The 17975-nt window shown below is 42.8% G+C and overlaps 1 protein-coding gene across 2 annotated transcripts in view; it reads left to right on the forward strand.

The window, feature by feature from the left end:
- The first annotated feature begins 611 nt into the window (after nt 1-611).
- LOC141972145 (uncharacterized) overlaps nt 612-17975 on the forward strand; it is a 53822-nt gene continuing 36458 nt past the window's right edge. For both annotated transcript variants that reach the window (XM_074929962.1, XM_074929963.1), the window contains exons 1-3: nt 612-707; nt 3448-3517; nt 5545-5651. The gene's annotated coding sequence lies outside the window, so the exon portion shown is untranslated. The remainder of the gene's footprint in view (nt 708-3447; nt 3518-5544; nt 5652-17975) is intronic.

The raw sequence follows: 17975 nt of genomic DNA on the forward strand, positions 1-17975 counted from the left end.
TAAAATTCAGCTAGTGATTGTGAACATGTAAACTCTGATTGGAATTTTTGGTTCTTCTGTAGGTTTGTGAAATCTTGGATCAAATTGCTAAGCTTTAGTCAGAGGGTGCTATGCAAGTGGAGCACAAACTAAAGCACTTTGAATTCAGACGATCTTTCTTAGTCTCAATGCCTCACCTGTAAAATAAGGTGAATATCTCTAAACTTTGTAATCAGTTTAGACTTTATGGCTTTTAAGCAGGAATTCTTCTAGGAATTTATACTAAATTTATTGTGTCCTCTAAAACCAGTTCAAGGATTTTTGATTTGCTGTTTTTCCTTTTTTTTTATTTTTATTTTTTTTTTAATGATTATGATTGTAAATCTGCTGACAGGACTTTTAAATGAATTTTTTATTCATATTGTAAAATGTAGGTCCTGATTGTTTATCAAGGGTTCAGTACATATCCATAAACCACAGGCTAGAACTAAAATACTGTATTAGTATCACTCCTTTTTTTTTTACCTGTTGTAAATTCGCAGGGCATTGTGAAGAGAGGTGAAGTTGTGTTTGAGGCTGCCAGAAGCTGCAGAGTCCCAATCCTGATGGTGCCATCTGGAGGTGACCAGAAGAGGACAGCGTGGATTGTTGCCGATTCCCTCCCCAACTTGCCTAACCTGGGCCTTACTGACAAGGAGCTGGCAACCAGCGGAGCTGGAAATCCCAAGGTAGAACAGACGACTGGAGACTCTACTAAAGCCTTAACCGGCTTGTCACTGCCATGACAATTTACTACAATTTAGGAAGCAACTTCCCGGTTTAGGAGCATGAAGTCTCCATGTCAGTACCAGGGTTAATATAACACATTTCAAAAGGACTCAACTTGCCTGTACGGTACAGAGTAGAGATAACATGCGGTCACAGAATAATTGCGTCTCATTTCTGAAGCTATCTGGAGCAAAGACAACAAGTCCTTTTAAGGGATTTGAGACATACACTCAAGGGAACTGTCTTTCATCCTGTAGAAAACTCCAGTTGCTTCTTTTATTGTTATGGGTAGTCTGTGATGTTGAAAGAACTACATAGCTGGTACCCAAAGACTGTCCCAGGCCTGTTTCAGATGATGTAGTTCAGACTGTGGTGGGAGAAAGGACTGAACTGCTGGCAATTTTTTTAGATGCTGCATTTTATTTATTGCTTTTTTAATTGAGATATTGTTAGAAAATGGGTTCTGTGCAGGCTTCAACTGTCAGTGTAATACTCGGGTTAAGTGCAGTACTCTAAACAAGAGTTCAGATGGTAGGCTTTTTAAGCAATAGCCGATTAGAATGAAAGTTCCTTAATTTATATTTTATTCCTGTTGTTGATAGTGACTTAAATCGTGCTTATAAACACCTTGAGAAATAAAATATGAACTGCCTTTGGGTCCATGTGCAAATGAGCCATAAGGGCTTAGCATTAACAGTCTAGTTTTTGCCTCTCTGAAAATGAGGCCTGCATGTAAAAGGCAATAGTTACTATGCATCGTAAATCACAAAGTAAAGAAACTACAATAAAACAAAACCTAATTATAGAGTTCTGCGAATTCCTGATGAAAACATTATCTAGAACTGTAGGGTATCTTTTATTATTGCCAGCTTGTCACCTATAAAACAGTGAAGAGTAAATTTTGATCTTCTTTTTTTCCCCAGCTAGTGACAGAGTTATTTTCAGTGCTGGCTGCGTATGGTTTTTGTGGACTGTGAAGTGACACTTGGGAATTTCTTGTACTTTTACAAATTGTACTGTATAATTGTGTCCTGCGTGCAGCGTAGCCACTTTGGGGAGAACAGTCTCTGACAAATCCAGAAGTGGTGAAGTGAGTAATCTTGGATCTAGACTTTGCTCACACTGTGCTGCCGGGAGCTGAAGGAGCTTGCCGAGTTCAGGAAGCTTCCGGGTCTAGGATCTCGGTGCTGCGTGCTATGCCAGTTTTTGAATAATTGAAAACATTCTTTCAAGGAAACTGCAATCCCTTGGTGAAGAAGAAAGTTCACTTGCTGTCTTTGCCCAGTGGAAGATGATCTTCCTTACCCCCCCTGGCTGATTCTGAAATGCAGAGCATATCAGAAGCAAAAATAAAGGGCATGATCCCTAGTGATGCTGTGCCCTGAACTTGCCTTGAATTTAGCATGGGTTGTGTGTTCCACAGCCATTCTAGAGGCAAGCTTGCCAATTGTTCAGTATGTGTCAGCCTTTAGCTTAGAGTTTAAATAGGTGTGATTTTCAGGTTTCTAGTCTTCCCTAGATCCCGACCGTTTTGGTAATCCCTTGGATTTCCCATCCTCTGCTCATCTGATTTTTCCTTCTTTATCTTATCCTTTATGCAGGCCACTTTGCACAGCCAGTGACTTTTTACCAAAGATCAGTAGAATTAATTCCTTCTTAAAAGAGACGATGTTTTGGTAAGCTGTATGAAGGATATTTCCTATTACTAGGCCTGATTCTCTCCTAGGCTTACCATGGCGGTGGGAACAGGTTTGCTTTGCTCAGTGCCTCAGTGCAGGGGTGGTACCGACCTGTAGATGATCCTCAGAACAAAGCGAATAACTCCTGCCTTACTTTCCTACAGCCCTTTGAATGTGCAAAAAATGTTGTGTTCTGCACATAGTACTGACTTCCTGAAACTAAATTCAGAATACTGTGGTAAGACAAAAATGCTGTTTTTCTAGAAAAGATTGAATAAGGCCCAGGAAATGATTGGGGTGGGGCTGTGGTTCTGATTTACCAGCCTGGTGCAGTTCTGACCTTCTTCCCAACAGCTTACCTGAGATGAAACTTCTGGTTGTAGATGAATTAAGTACAAAAATTGTGAAAAGACTGCCAGTAATGTTCGGCACATCTTGTGTTACCAGTCCTGCAGTATTCTATTTTTCCAGTGCAGTGGTCTATGGAGCCGTGGCAGACTTGTGTAAATCATTTCTTCCTTCCTCAGTAACAGCATGGGTAATCAGTTAAACAGTTGGTTGTCAGATATAAGGCTAGTTACGTATTTCACTAATAAGATCCAAACTCTTGTTTTGCAGTTGAGAGTAGACCATCCTTTGAGCTTGACTGGAACTGGTTATCTTTATTCTGGAAATGCAGGTTTGATTTGTGGTTTTAAAAAAAATTCAAGGCCAACCTAAAATAATGCATCTTGGCTTCATAGTGTCTTAAGTTTAGTCCTTAGTAGGGTTATAACAGATGGCAGTGCTTTGCAAGAGCACAGAGATGTCTCCTTCCTTTCACTTTTGCCACCTAAGGAAGATTGTAATTAATCCTGTTAGCCAAAAGCTTGTCATTTGTTCAGTGTTATTTTTGCCCTTGTATTTGCAGAAGGCGGCCAAACAGGCTTAGGGTCTGTTTAGGTCTATAGCAGAGATGAAACAAGGAAACTGAAAATTTCCTAAACAGAAAGCTGCAGCCCTCTCTCTCCTTTCCTTGCAGTGGAGCCACAACCAGCAAGAGCCTCTTTGGGGTTTTTTGTACGAATCAAGTGGAATCTTTCCTGGTGTATGTAAGTATCAGCATATCTATTTGCTTCTTCCATATATTGTGTGCTGGCTTCTGTCTCTCCATTCTTTGCTACTCTTTCCTGTGACAGCCATCCACCAAAGTGTCAGCAGGAGCATTCTGCTTTTTTGTGGTGGTGACCAGCAGTTTTTCTGTGTGGACACTGTTTTCCAGCTGTAGCACAGCTTCCTGCTGACTGATTTTTACTTTATAGAGGCCTTCAGCTACTTAAAAATTCTCAGCGTAAGGGTTTAGTGGAATTTGGGCTTACTCGTTTTGGTCTGTGGCTGCATTAGAGTTTGGATTATGAGGTTTTCACAAGTGGATGTGTCAAGACAGGCTCTGCACGTGCACCCGAGGATCTGAGTAAGTGGCAGGTGTACACAGCAACTTCTGTTGACAACTGTTTGTGTTTTATGACAAGCAGCTCAATAGGGTCCCCGATCAGAAAGAGAGGTTTGATTTCAGCCTGAGCAGTTCATAAGAGCTTGTTCAAGAATGGAAACAGAATCAGATTTGGATTCCTTTAAAAGTCAAAGCAAGCTGACAAACACCCAAAGTAGATGGGGGTGTTTTGTGGGACCTCCACTAGCATGGACCACCAAAACTAATGTGTCTGATGGTTCTTAAGCTCAAGATACGGATTTTCTTGGCATATTATTGTAAATTAGATGAGTTAGTCTTTGCCAAGACTCCATCCTGTGATAATCACAGAAGTGTGGATTAATGGAAAGCAGAGGGGACGGAGTAGCTGCCAGTGGCGTGGTGCAGCTGCTGTAGCCGTTCTCAGTGTGGTGATAGCCCTGCTCTGGCTTAGCAGAGGAGGTGAGGGAAGATGCAGCCCTGCTTGTTGCTCGTGGTCGTAAGCAAGAGGGTGAAGTTCTGAAGCAGGTAAGTGGTTCTAAAGATACTAATTCTTATTTATTTTCTTCTTTCGTAACAGTTAAAGTGTAGCTATTTAACATTGTGAGATTCGGGTGCACTTAAAAAAGAAAAAAAAGTGTTGATTCATACAGATTTTGTAAGAAGAGTTTTAAAAACGGCATCAGAAACAATAGCCACAGCTCAGCTTCTGTCTCGCAGAGATCCTGAGCCCAGGCTGTGGCTTGGGTGTGCTAAAGAGCGTTGTGACGTGCCCGGCTGCCAGAGGCAGCTCCAGCTGCAGCCCCTGAGAGGGGCTGGTTGGTAACTCCTCTGAGCACCAGGCACCCAGTTCTGATCTCCGGGACACCTTGTGTCAGTTCTCAGGCAGCCCTGTGAGATGGCACAATGCACTGCTTATTGCCAGCCATAGCTCCTAATTGACTTTAATAGAATTTCCTAAAATGCTGTGAGAAGGGCTTACACTACTGGAAGTTGCAAACAGATATATTGATGATATTAACCTTTTCTGGATTAACTATTTCAGCTTCATGGTAATTATTTCAGTTTCTGGATTAATTATTTCAGCATGTTGTTGCTGTCTCTGAAATGAATTCTGAGGTTAATTTGCTTGATCTTGGCCACTGTTTCTTAAAGTTGCCTTTTGTTAATTAAAAAACAAAACCCCCCCAAAATCCAAACAAAACCCAACAACAACAATAAGAAACCAACACAAAAAATAAACCCCAAAACTTTTGGGCAACTTTCTATGATCAGTGCTAAATGTATCACAGGAACTATGAGTTTCTTTAAGGATTTTCACTTACGCATGTGATTAAACAATACACTTAAAGCTACTGATACCATGTTAGGATCAGAGAACAAAATTCTACAAACACAAATTAGCTCAAAGAAATATCCTGTGATGAGATCATGAAGCTGGACTGGAGCTTGATATCATACTAACGAACAAAATTGGCAACCAATACGTATTGAAAATCAAAGAATTATTTTAGATGGTAGAAATGAGACTGTATAAAAGCAAAGAAGTCTTGGCCTTTTGTTTTTTTGAGGAGAAGAGCCAAACTTGGGCTTTCATTCTTTCTAGTCTGCAGTATCCTCAGCTCTGTAAATGATGCTGCTCTTCTGTCTTTCTGTTACTGTTCCTAGGTGTAAGCATGGTGACACAAAGATGCAGTTTTAAAATGGATGCTGTAGTAAAACACAGCTGTATTTTGATCACTGGAGGGAAAAATGACACAGGATTTGCTTCCCAGGTGATTGCCTTCTGTTTCTCCTTTTATGTTTACTGTCTTTTAAACACATCAAGTAGTAAGACAGCAAAGTATCTTTTCACTGGAACTCAAATAAAGAATAGAAAAAGATCAATAGACCAGTGTTCTCTCAGGCCAACGTGCCATGTGATTTCTTCTATTTACTGCTGGTAGTGTTAGAAAGCTTTAAGAGTTCCCAGTTAAGAGTTATGTTTTTAATGCTATTAGCAAGTTGGAAACACCTGGAGTGTTAGCTCTTCCACTGATCTGTCAAGAGATGCATGTGTTACCCATTCCTGAATTAAGCACAGTTTTTACAAGCAAAGCAGTAAAAACTCTGTTGTGACAGAAAAATAAGTACAATGTGCTGTGTCTAGATTAAAAGGCAAGAGAAGTCTTTTGAGTTTTCTCTAGCCTGCATTCATTTACTCTCCAGGGAGTCGGATATTGAAGCGAAACAGGAGTGATAGAGCTGTAGAGGTCCTGTGGTCCATCAAGGTTTCCCACTGTTGTTGTGATTAGATACAAGACTATATGCTGAGAAATTAATTTGAAAACTGCAAAGTCCTCTGTCTGTGACTCTGAATACAACCCTGTATAACTCCTGATGCTCCATCAGCTGTGTCTGCTGCTAGGGACAATTTTCCCTAAACTGTCATAAAGATCCAGACAGTTACTAAATGTTCTGTAGTCTAGTTTCATTCAGTTAATAACAATTTGAAGCGTGTTTCTATGCTGGTTGACTAGAAAATCTAGTTCCAAGAAAGATAGGCTGTGGAAGAAGCTGGCTAAAGAAAGATGACATTTTTCTGAAGGTGCAATTTGCTAGGCATAAGACAAGGACGGAAAGCGAAGCTTGATTTAATGCTGTTATAAACTCTCCAGAATTCTTGCTTTCTCCCAGAAGCTGTGTGTCAGTAGCTATTACAGCATGCTGGATGTAGGTCTTGAGGATCCCTGCACGGCCACACGAACAGGACCTGAACATTAATGAAGTTACAGCACATGTCCTGAAGTGCTACACCAGGGGAAAGCTTCTGCTAAATCTTACATGACAGCCAGTGTAAGTCTCACTGCTCCACTCCGTATGCAAAGGATCTTTGTGACTTCATCAGAAAAGCAGGCTGGTTTATCTAGATCAGCTTTTCCTGTATCTGTTTGTGCATGTTATGCCACTCATGGAATTTGAGTTCTGTGATACCTTAAATAATGGTCAGAATGGAACAGCTGTAAGATGAGTCTCCTGCTGTACTGATACATCAGGCCACCTGGCTGGGTATTTAGTGAATTAATCTGTTTGTACAGAGTATTTCTAGACAGCTGTTCTCTTACAGGGCAGCAAGCAGTGTAGCAGTCACTCTGATGCTACAGCTCATGGAATAATGTTGAGTGTAGCAAACATACATTAAGGTTGTACTCTCATATGTTAGTGTAAATTGAAAATTGAGTTCACTGCAGAATGAAAATAATGATGGTTGCTAACAACTGTTCAAACGCTAACAGTAATTTATGAAATGGTGAGCTGTCTGAACTAGCAATCAAGAGTTTTCTTGGATTTGCAACAGAAAGGCTAGGTAGCCTCATTTTCTAGAAATTCTTGGCTTATGGAGGAAGAGGTAGCACAAATAATCATTGTGAGCCTCTTCATTTCAGTGCTGCTTGTTTCACGTGTGCAAATTCTTGTTCATTCTGTCTGCTCATGAAAATGTTGTTTGTCCAGACCAAGGGCCTCTGCAAAGCAGGAACGTGAAAGGTGAGAGGTGCCGTATAAATGTGTGGCCTTCCACGCCAGCACACTGGCTGAATGAAAGGGTTTCATGTTGGGAGCTTGGGAAGTCATCCCTCATGAATCAGATAATGCATCTCCTCCAGGAGCTGCTTTTTTTTTTCTGGTACCTTGTGCATCACATACCTGCAGACTGGAAAGAGGCGGTTTGCTGGGTTAAGTTTTGGAACTGGCTCTGTTAAGTCGCTGTGAATCACTGAGGTGTCTAAGAGTGAATTCAGCCTCGATAAGGGGTGTTACAGCCATGAGGATACAGGGTAGTCTGGAAGTGTTCCTGGGTCAGTTCCTGTGCAGTGTCAATACCGGCGTACCCGTGTGTGTGGTATAAAACTTTTATCTGCCACACGTCTCACTGGTTTTCAGCAGCCCCCTCCGTGATGAATATTCACACTGGTTTCTGCTCCCCTTAAATACAAGCTATCCCAATACCCCCTTTCTCTGGAAAATCTGGTATTGTTCTATTAATACTGGAGATGCAAAGAACTTGAAGGAACTTAAAAAAGGAGTAAAACTAGTAGAGTTGTCTAAAGGCGAATGACTTGCAGTCCAGGTGTATGAACCCCCGTAAACACCAGTGGTGGGGGCTGTCTCTCGAAGGTAAAGTGGCACATTTTTCACTTCCTAGGAAGCATTTGTGTGCTTTAGTCAGAAAGTATCTATGCGTTTTCCCTGCTGAATGCTGCCAGCAAGCACTATTTCCCTTACAAGCATATGATAGCTTTATTCATTTCTGCTTTGATAATTGCAGTGAATGATTTCCTTGTATGCTGAACAGCTTTTCTGTTGTTTTGAGAATCGTTTTAGTGCAGATGCCTTTTGAGGCCTGAGTTTGACTGAAAGACAGCCAGATGGGAAACATATTTTGACTGACAGATGCCTGAGATTTGTAGCCTTAAAGCTTCTGGTCAGAACAGGGGCAGCTCAGAACACACTGACAATTGGAAAAAGGGGATGTCAAGAAGGTATAGCTAATAATTGTCTGTGTGTGGAAATCTATAGAGCTTGATCGCTTTTATACAGCGGGAAGGCCTCATTATGTAAGTAAGGATAAGTGTAAATTGGTTTGTGTTCCTTTTGTTAGGAGAGCATTTGGGTTTGTCTTTAAAACTTGCTATAGGACTGCATCAAAGTCTCCCGTGTCAGACCAGGCAGTAGGTGACTTTTGCTGCTTTGGTTTGCTGGTTTCGTTGCAGGTTCATCTCTAGTTACACCTCTGGGGCCGGTCTGCACATGCAGAGAGTTATTTGTGTTTTGCAACTTGAGCTGGCTCCTCTCTCTGGGGATGTCACCGGCCCGAGCCTGAGGGGAGGCCCCGGGGCAGGGCCCAGGGCGCAGCCGGGCCGCTCCTGGCCAGGGCGGGCCCTCGCGCTTCAGAGGCTCTTTCCCTTCACGCTCTCACCAAAGCGGCTTCGTTTCTTTGTGGGGATCTATTTTCTGGGTAACCAAACGTGGTTTTGGTCCCTCTTTGAGTCGGGGAAATGTGTAATTCTCTTGGCCGCGGTCCTGGCCTAGGCCTCCTGCGTTTACCGGGGGATCCCTGCTGCTGGCGAACAGCCTGGGTGGGTGCAGCACGGGCATGAAAACCACCTGTGCCACGGGTGAGAAGAACTTAAACTGCAGTTTAATAATCTTGTTGTTTACAAGCGGTGTTTTTTATAAACGTATTCACTCCTGAAGTTGTTGAACGTTGTTTCAAGCATAGTGCTGTTATAGAGCACTTTAACGATTAGACACGGGAGTGCTGTGGTTCACCTAAGTCCTACCATATGTTTCTGTCCTTGAAGCAGACACCATCGCTGAATCACTGGCTAATGGCCTCGGCATTGTCATTTTTGCTGTCTTCTAATCAAGATCCGTTGTCATCACTGTTAACAAAAATGGTTATAGGTACGTCAAAGTTCGGTTGTGGGTTTTTAGCACAGAAATACCCACTAGCTGGGCCATTCTGCTTAGGACGCCCATGAGAGTTGTTTCAGCTATACCTCAGTACCTCAGGGGCCCCCTGTGTACAAGAGCCAAATTGAGGAGGGTCTCCAGGGCTCTGGGCTACTGGTTTTTCCACTGGATGTTTTGCTTGCCTTGCTGTGGTGAGGGACGTCTGATCAGCATTGGGGTCGAGGTGTCTGGCAGAAAACCCCACGGCAGCAGCTCTGTTCCTTGGAAAGCAGCAGGTACACTGCATGTGCTCATTCACCCCCTGCACAGTCAGGTTTTGTCTTGGCTTCAAAAAGCCCAAAGTCTTCTCTCATTAGTGGCTGTAGACAGGGTTCCTCGCTGCTTCATTTGCCCTGCTGTGGGTTAGATGCCAGTGATGGCAGAAGGTCGCCCAAGTTCCTAGAAGTTGAGCAGTTTGGCTGTTGTTGGTGTTTTCAGACATGGTGTGATGGAGCTCAGCTTTCCACCTGCTCTCAGGTCCCGTCCCTTTGGAGACCAGCAGTGGTAGGACTGCCTGTTGGAAACGTTCAGACTTGAACCACAGCCCACAGGCAGCGGGTGTAGGGATCCCTACAGGTATTTAGGAAAGGTATTTAGGAAACGAAGGTGGACAGACCAGGAAGAGGACTCGTGGACTGTGTCTCTTGGCAAGAGCTGTCAGAAAAGTTGTTCTGGACAACTTCATACCTAGAGCCAAATTGAGGCAGTGGCATAACCTTTGATGCCAAGAATTTTTGTCCTGTCTGGTTGGGAGTATTGGAGTAGTTCAAAGTAGGTGAGGATAAAGAGAGAAGAGAGCCTAGATGAGTTTAAAAAACTTTTTCAGGGACATTCTGCAGTGTTTGCTGTTATTTGCATGTCTCCTTTGAATTTCACCCTTTTGCAGAGTCAGATTGTCTAGAGGAATTAAATTCTGATGATTAAATTCCATGTTAAAATGAATAAACACATTGGGATCCTTTAGCGCTAAATCACAGTGATGTTATGTTAGACACTGAAAAGGTAATCCAAAAAGTACTCATTTAGTAGTATTCTAGAAATTATTTTATGTGCCTGCCTTTTAATGTCTTCTGACATGTAGTGACATTAAGTGATTTATCCATGCATTTATAAATTTCTCTTTTGCTTGGAATACAGCAGAGCCAGGTCTTTGGTATTTAGATCCTCATAATTGTCCTTGGAATTTTTCTTTGGATGAGGATTTTGGCCTGGATGACACTTTGTGAAACAGTCCTGTGTCTGGATCTCATTCATCACAGATCTTGAAAATAAATGTCTCTTGCCTTTCCGATACAGCCTTGGAATTTTTCAGAGGATGAATTTGAACTATAGAGCGTATGTACATTTCAGTACAGGTTCCTTTAAATATGTAGAGCTTAGGTAAGTGTCAGATTTTTATGCATTTTGTTAATGGTAAGTGTAAATTTTAAATGTATTACAAGCAGTCAAATATGCACCCATATATTAAGCTGGGTTTAAGTATGACAGCACTTGCCAAATAAATTTATTTCCTTGAATTAATTATGTTCTGATCAGGCATCATGAGTGGAAACTGAAGTTATTACTGTATGCTCTTTTTTTTTTGGTCAGCTTACAGTGTTTTGCATGGGTGTATTCAGCAGCTGCCCTGCAGAGAGCACTGAGCAGACCCCATCTGGAGCTGGGGTCCTGGCACTGGGCCGAGGTGTTGGGCAAAGGTAAAGGACACAGACGCTCTGTGCCAGCTCCCAAATTACTGCAGTGCAGGAAAAAAAAAAAAAAAAGTATGGGCAGGGAAGAGCGGAAAGGTGTCCGGGACTACACAATGTAATAGATGTTCTCTGTCTCTGATCTTGATGCCTCTAGTTCTGAAAAGGTGTTCACGAGCTGTTGGAGTCCTGCTGCACTTCAGCAGAACTACTGGCAGTGTGTAAAGGTGAGCACATACATGTATCATGTCAGGTTCCAGGGCTTGTGACTTTAACTGGGGAGTGGTTATTGAGGCCAATACTTGCTCTGGATGGCTTGCTGGAATATAAAGTAGGGTACTGGGTTGTCTTACAGCAACTGAGTTCATATTAGCAAAGCCTGGCAGCTCTGATGTGGACCCTTTAGATTTACATAGTCTTTTGTCTTGGGCCTGACCTAAATCACAAGCATTTAGGGACAAAAAATGAGTTAAGTCTTGTCTCTGTAGAGACTGAATCCCTGGCCTCAACTGAACGTTCCATTAACGGAGCCAGCAGTGGTCAAGTCTTTCCTTGAGACTCTTTTGCGGAGATAAGACTTTACAACCGTGAAGTTGTAAAGTGGGTATGTTTATTCGGCGCCGGGCGCATGGGGGATCGCTCCACCAAAAGCATGCGTGCCGTTCGTAGCTCCCGTCCGGCTTATATGTCACAGAATAGTGCATATTCATAGAACGCCTATACATATACATAGCCTGTCCCCGCCTCCCCTCTCTTCTCATGGTAATCAGGTCTCCTCCCCTTGCGCCTGCGCAATGAGCTCTTCAAGTTCCGGTCAGGGGTCGCAAATTTCTGGGCAAGGGTCGCATAGATGAAGTACCTCTTCTTCCTCGCCCATGAACTTTTCACCCTGTCACTCTGCGCAGCCTCAGTTGTTCCCTGGGCCCCGGCCGAACCGCCAGGCCAGTTTGTGCTGGAATCTAGGATGATTTGTTGCTGGAACATACAACTTCAAGGACCATAAGAAACTTCTCTTTGAGCTAGGAGATTGCAGCCTAGCAACGTTATCAGCACCTGGTATGTGGCTCTTCCCCCTTTTCTTTGTCCGTGCACAGGCCTCTGTCTTGTGACAGGCCTCTGTCTTGTGCCATCTGACCAAAGTTACTCAAATCCCTTATCTCATTCCCCCCTTTTCTTTCTACTTAGTCAATTCTTTTACTATTCAGACTGTTCTACAACTAGCTCCTATAACTAATTCTATGTTAGTAGGATTACCTCAACCCTTTAAAACTTGGATTATGGTATAAAGCTTCGTACATAACTTGTAAGCGTCTTGTAAGTCTCCAGTTCCATATGTATATAGCTATAGTGAAGATCAGCAAAACTGTTACAGATATTAATAAAACAACCACTGGGTGGAGGGCCGTGTTTAAGATTCCAGTAGTTGTGGGCGACCATCCGAGGACGGTGTCCCACCAATGATGTTCTCCTAATTTTCGTACTTTTGTCAAAATCTCGTGAATTTGCTCCGTATCATGTCTTACTAGTATTAGCATCTCCTTCCCTTTTCCAAATTCATTCCTATGAGGGTAGAGCCTATTCTTTGAAACAAGGTGTATTCCGTTTCTATCACTTGGGAGCTCAGTACGGGGATAACATAGTTAAAGTCGCACCCTTCAATTTTAGTGAAATTACATATACAATGATTAGAGTAGTTACCTGTCTCCTTTTTGTGACCAGCAACCGTCAAGCTCTTACAGGAAGTGCGTAGACATGTGCATCCTTCTCCTGTGTATATTAGAACTGTGTGGTTGTTGGGGGAAAGTTGAACTTCAAAGTTGCACTCTTTCTGGTGGGTGTCCAAACACATATCTTGGGCCTCTATAGTGTTTCCTTCACAGACATATCCCTGGTGCCCCATGCTAGTACCCAGATCTGTATTGATGGTTTGCTACTTATCCCCTTGCTGCCACACCCATCCCTTGTGTCCTGCTGGATTGATTATTGCTCTTTCATGATATAGTCCTATAGCAGCCATAGGGTAAATTTTACATTGGACAGCCCTTGCTATGGTCGGGACGAAGGCAATTATTTTATCATTCACACTATCATAAGTAAAGTTTACCATTTTCTACCAGGATTGTAGTTCTCTCTCTTGGTCAAGTGCTTTATCCCAAATTACTTTCGAATCTCTCTGGGGAGGATCCCCTCCTACCCTTCCGTTAGAATATTAGAAATAATTGATTGTATCCATATCTGCGCCTGTATGCAGCTGAGAGCCAGGGAGGTGTCCTTCTGTAGAGCCTCAGTCCCCTCTACCACCACTGAATGGTCTTTGATATTAACTCTTTCCCAATCTGGGAGCAGTTTTGATGTTAGCCATTGATGAGTCCCTAGTGCTAGTAAAGATGACTTTAGAGGCTGTTTTAATTGATCCAATTCTTGAGTTGCTGTGGCCAATTTGTTCATTATTATCTCTGAATCTATGCTATTCAATACTCCTAATCCTGTCCCTAAAGTTCCTGTCAGATCCCTCTCTCGTCTTTGAACAGCTCGAGCCTTTAGCCAGGCGGTCCATCCTTTCTGGGTTGTTTCTATGTATGGAAGGCACTTTGGCTGTAGGTCTGCCAGATTCACCTGCAAATGCACCTCCACTTGTCTTAATGACCGTTGGGGATTAAACAATACAACTTGCTGACCAGTTTTCCGGATTACTTGTGGACCTATTTTAAAGATGCTCGGTTCTGGCTCTTGTCCAGCAATTGCTCTCATATCCCTTTGCAGATGTGATAGGTGGTGGGGTAGTAGTAGGCTGTATGGGGTCAATTCTAATTCTGTAAAACAATGCCTGTCCTCCTGATCTTTGTCCTAAGCATGTTACAATAGCTGTCTCGGTTAAGGTAAAGTTAAACCAACATATAAATTTTATGATTCTCCAAATTTATATGAGGACCCTATCATTCTCACACCTATCATGGTGTCTTCTAAAACTGGAACTAGACCATCCATCCTCATGGTATATTTGACAACCCACTGTTATTTCATCCCCCGTCTTCCCTTCTAACTGGCTGACTTCATCCTTATTGTCCCTTCTCCACTGATCCTCTTGGTACACCTTATTATTGTTAACAACCATCATGACTAGTTTTGTTCTTGAATCCACATCCTTCACCATCACGGCATGATTTTTCTGGGCATGATTCCAAGGCCAGTTTTTAGGTTCCTGGGCATAGGCAAGAAGGATAATTCTAAAACATATTAACAGTTCCAACTCACAGTTGATCATTTTGAGGTCTCAATCCAAAAGTTTTTGTTTGAATCTGAGTTTTAATGGTCCATTTTCAGTCACGTCCCAGCGCTGTTTAGGAGCCTTCTTGACCCTAATATGATGTATCCATGATGTCTGCTCTCTAATCTTGATCGCTGTAAATGTTGTGAGTAGCACTTGAAACGGTCCCTCCCACTGCGGTTCCAAGTCTTTTCTGCAAGAGACTTAACATACACATGGTCTCCAGGCTGAATGTTATGTACAGGCCCATCTAACCCTCTGCCCCGAGTCCCAAATACATGTTTTCCAATTTTATTAAGCTGTTTACTTAAAGCTATCATGTAGGAATTCATGGTTTCCTCCCCGACCTGCAGTGACGTCCCTTTCTGTACCGCATAAGGTCTGCCATAAAACATTTCAAAAGGACTTAATCCTTCCTTGGCCCTCGGTTTGGCTCGTATACGCAGAAGAGCCAGAGGGAGGGCCTGAGGCCAGGTCAGGTTTGACTCCTGACCAAGTTTTACTATTTGCTGCTTAATCAAATGATTCATTTTCTCTACTTGACCACTAGATTGGGGACGGTATAGAGTGTGAAGTTGCCAATCTATGCCTAGATAGCAACTAACTTGCTGGACTACTTTTGAGATAAAGTGCGAACCCCTATCTGAGGATATGGTCACTGGAACCCCGATTTGTGGAATTATTTCTTGTATTAATACTTTAGTTATTTCTCTGGCTTTAACCGTTCTAGTGGGGAGTGCCTCTGGCTAACCTGAAAAGGTGTCCGTTAATACCAATAGGTATCGATACCCCCCTTTTCTTGGCAGTTCTGAGAAATCAATTTGCCATTGTTGTCCTGGTCCATTTCTTTTTCCAATTTGGCCTACTTTTAGAGAGGGGGGGGGTATTCTTAGGATTAGTCTGGAGGCAAAGGTCACACTGTTAAGTCACCTGTCTTACTATGGTATACAAATTTCTAGCTCTAATACTCTTGACCAAATACCGGTATAGGGCCTCCGCTCCCCAGTGCCCTTTCCTGTGTTCTTCTCGTACCAGGTGTCTAGCTAAACAAGAGGGAATTACTACCTTCTCTTGGGGAGTGATGGCCCAACTTTCTTCATTATATGATCCTTCCAGGTCTGTAATTAACTTTTGATCCTCTTTAGTATAAGTAGGCTTATCTTCTGGGATGATTTGCCCATCAGGAACTAAAGCTCCCTCCATTTTTACCTCTCTTTTGGCTGCTTGTTTTGCCTCTCTGTCTGCCAGTTCATTTCCTTTTTCCAAATCCGAGTTCACCTTTTGGTGTGCCTTAATATGCATGATTGCTGCTTTTCTTGGAAGTTGGACAGCTTCCAGTAGCCTCAAAATTTCCTTCCCATGTTTGATGTGTTTCCCTTGTGAGTTCAACAGTCCTCTTTCCTTCTAGATTGCTCCATGAGCATGAACTACTCCAAAGGCATACTCTGAGTCTGTATAAATGTTCACCGTTTTCTCTTGGGCTAATTCTAAAGCACGGGTCAGAGCGATTACCTCTGCCTTTTGTGCAGATGTATTCACAGGCAGAGGTCCTGATTCCAGTATTTCTTGGGTGGTAGCGACAGCATACCCAGCATACCTTTTGCCGCTCAGGACATAGCTGCTCCCATCTGTAAACCAGTTCTCAGCGTCTTCCAGAGGAGCATCCTTCAGATCTGTGCGGCTTGAGTATGTTGCCTCGATGGTCTCCAGGCAGTCATGTTGCACTGGTTCTCCTGTGTTTCCACTCAGGAAAGAAGCTGGGTTAATAATGTTAGTTACTACAATCTCCACATCATCTTGTTCTACTAATTCCGCCTGATATTTTAAGAACCTTTGGGGCGAAAGCCAATGTCCCCCTTTAATTTCCAATACTGCAGACACTGTGTGAGATCCAAACACACTCATTTTCTGGCCTAAGGTGAATTTTTGTGCCTCCTGTATGTTTAAGATCACTGCTGCAACTGCTTGTAGGCATCCGGGCCAACCTTTAGCAGTTGTATCTAGTTGCTTGGAGAAATAGGCGACTGCCCGACGATACGGGCCTAAGTCTTGTGCCAGTATTCCCAATGCAATTCCCTGTTTCTCGTGTGAAAAGAGAAAGAATGGCTTACTTACATCTGGGAGTCCCAAGGCCGGAGCTGACATCGGAGCCTTTTTAACAGGTCAAAGGCTCGTATGGCCTCCTTATTCCATTGGAGATTTTTCTGTTGAGTGGCGGTTAGTGCATATAAAGGTTTAACAAGCAATCCATAATTATAAATCCATAGTCTGCACCACCCAGTCATTCCCAGGAACGTTCGCAGTTCTTTCGCTGTCTGTGGCCTTGAAGTCTGACAAATTGCTTCTTTCCGAGCTTGTCCTAAGGTTCTCTTTCCAGCACTGATTTCGTAGCCCAGATAGATCACTTCACTCTGCAGCACTTGGGCCTTCTTTTTAGATACCCAGTAGCCCTGAAGTCCCAGAAAATCTAAAAGGCTTACTGTTTAGGTCACGCAGGCCTCTTTTGTCTTGGTGGCAATTAGGATGTCGTCTACATATTGCAGCAGCTTTCCCTCTTCAGGTGAAGTTGGGGTTTCAAGGTCTTTGGCCAATTAGTTAGTGGGGCTGTTTTTAAATCCTTGTGGCAGCACCGTCCAGGTCAACTGGGTTTTACGTCCACTCTTAGGATTTTCCCATTCAAATGTAAATATTTTCTGACTGGCTTCGAGGAGAGAGAGGCAAGAGAAAGCATCCTTGAGGTCTAAAACAGTAAACCAGATTAGCTAAGGAGTTAATTTTGTTAGCAAAGTGTATGGGTTTGCCACCACTGGGTGGAGATCTATTTATTGCTCTCAGATCCTGAACTATCCTATATGACCCATCGGGTTTCCGGACAGGTAATACGGGAGTATTAAAATTAGATTTACACTCCTTTAATAATCCTGTTTGTAAAAATTTTCTATAAATGGCTGGTTCCCTTCCCCATCTTCCTTTTTAAAGGGGATTGGTTAATTCTTACCGGTTGTTGTCCTTCCTTAAGTTTTACCTCTACGGGTGAGGCATTCTTTGCCCTTCCAGGCGTGTCAGTGGCCCACACTCCAGGATACACTTGATTGATAATTTCCTCACTGATTTCTCCTTCTGTGGGAACACTGGTTAAAGATAAGCTCATGAGTTGTGTAAGTTCTTGATCATTTACCTCCAGAGTAATCTCTCCCTTGTTGAAAGTAATGGTTGCTCCTAATTGTTCTAGTAAGTGTCTTCCTAGGAGCGCTTTTGTTCCTAGTTTATATTTCAAAGGTTTGCAAAAATAAACCTTTTCACTTTGGCTAGTAGCTCCCACCACCATAATACAGTCTTCCTTTCATTTCTCCCTTATAATCTTTTTCCAGGGCAAGCACTAAAGGATTTTGTGGTGGAACTAGTCCACAGTTCCTCTGCCACTCCGGGAGATTTCAGAGGGGAAAGAACATGTCTGCATAAGACACCTCATCCTACTTTTCTTCCCTCTGTAAAAATAACATTAATTGTAACAGTGTATGATAGTCTAAAGTTCCATTTAGTGGCCATTTAGCCTCCTCTTCTAGTTTGTAAAGTGGCCACTACTGATTACAATATTTAATCAGGATGCTCTTGCTTTCCGTGCTTCCCCTTCCCGTTATGTCTTTCCA

This window comes from Athene noctua, chromosome 31 (genome assembly GCF_965140245.1).
Source record: "Athene noctua chromosome 31, bAthNoc1.hap1.1, whole genome shotgun sequence".
Lineage (NCBI taxonomy): Eukaryota > Metazoa > Chordata > Aves > Strigiformes > Strigidae > Athene > Athene noctua.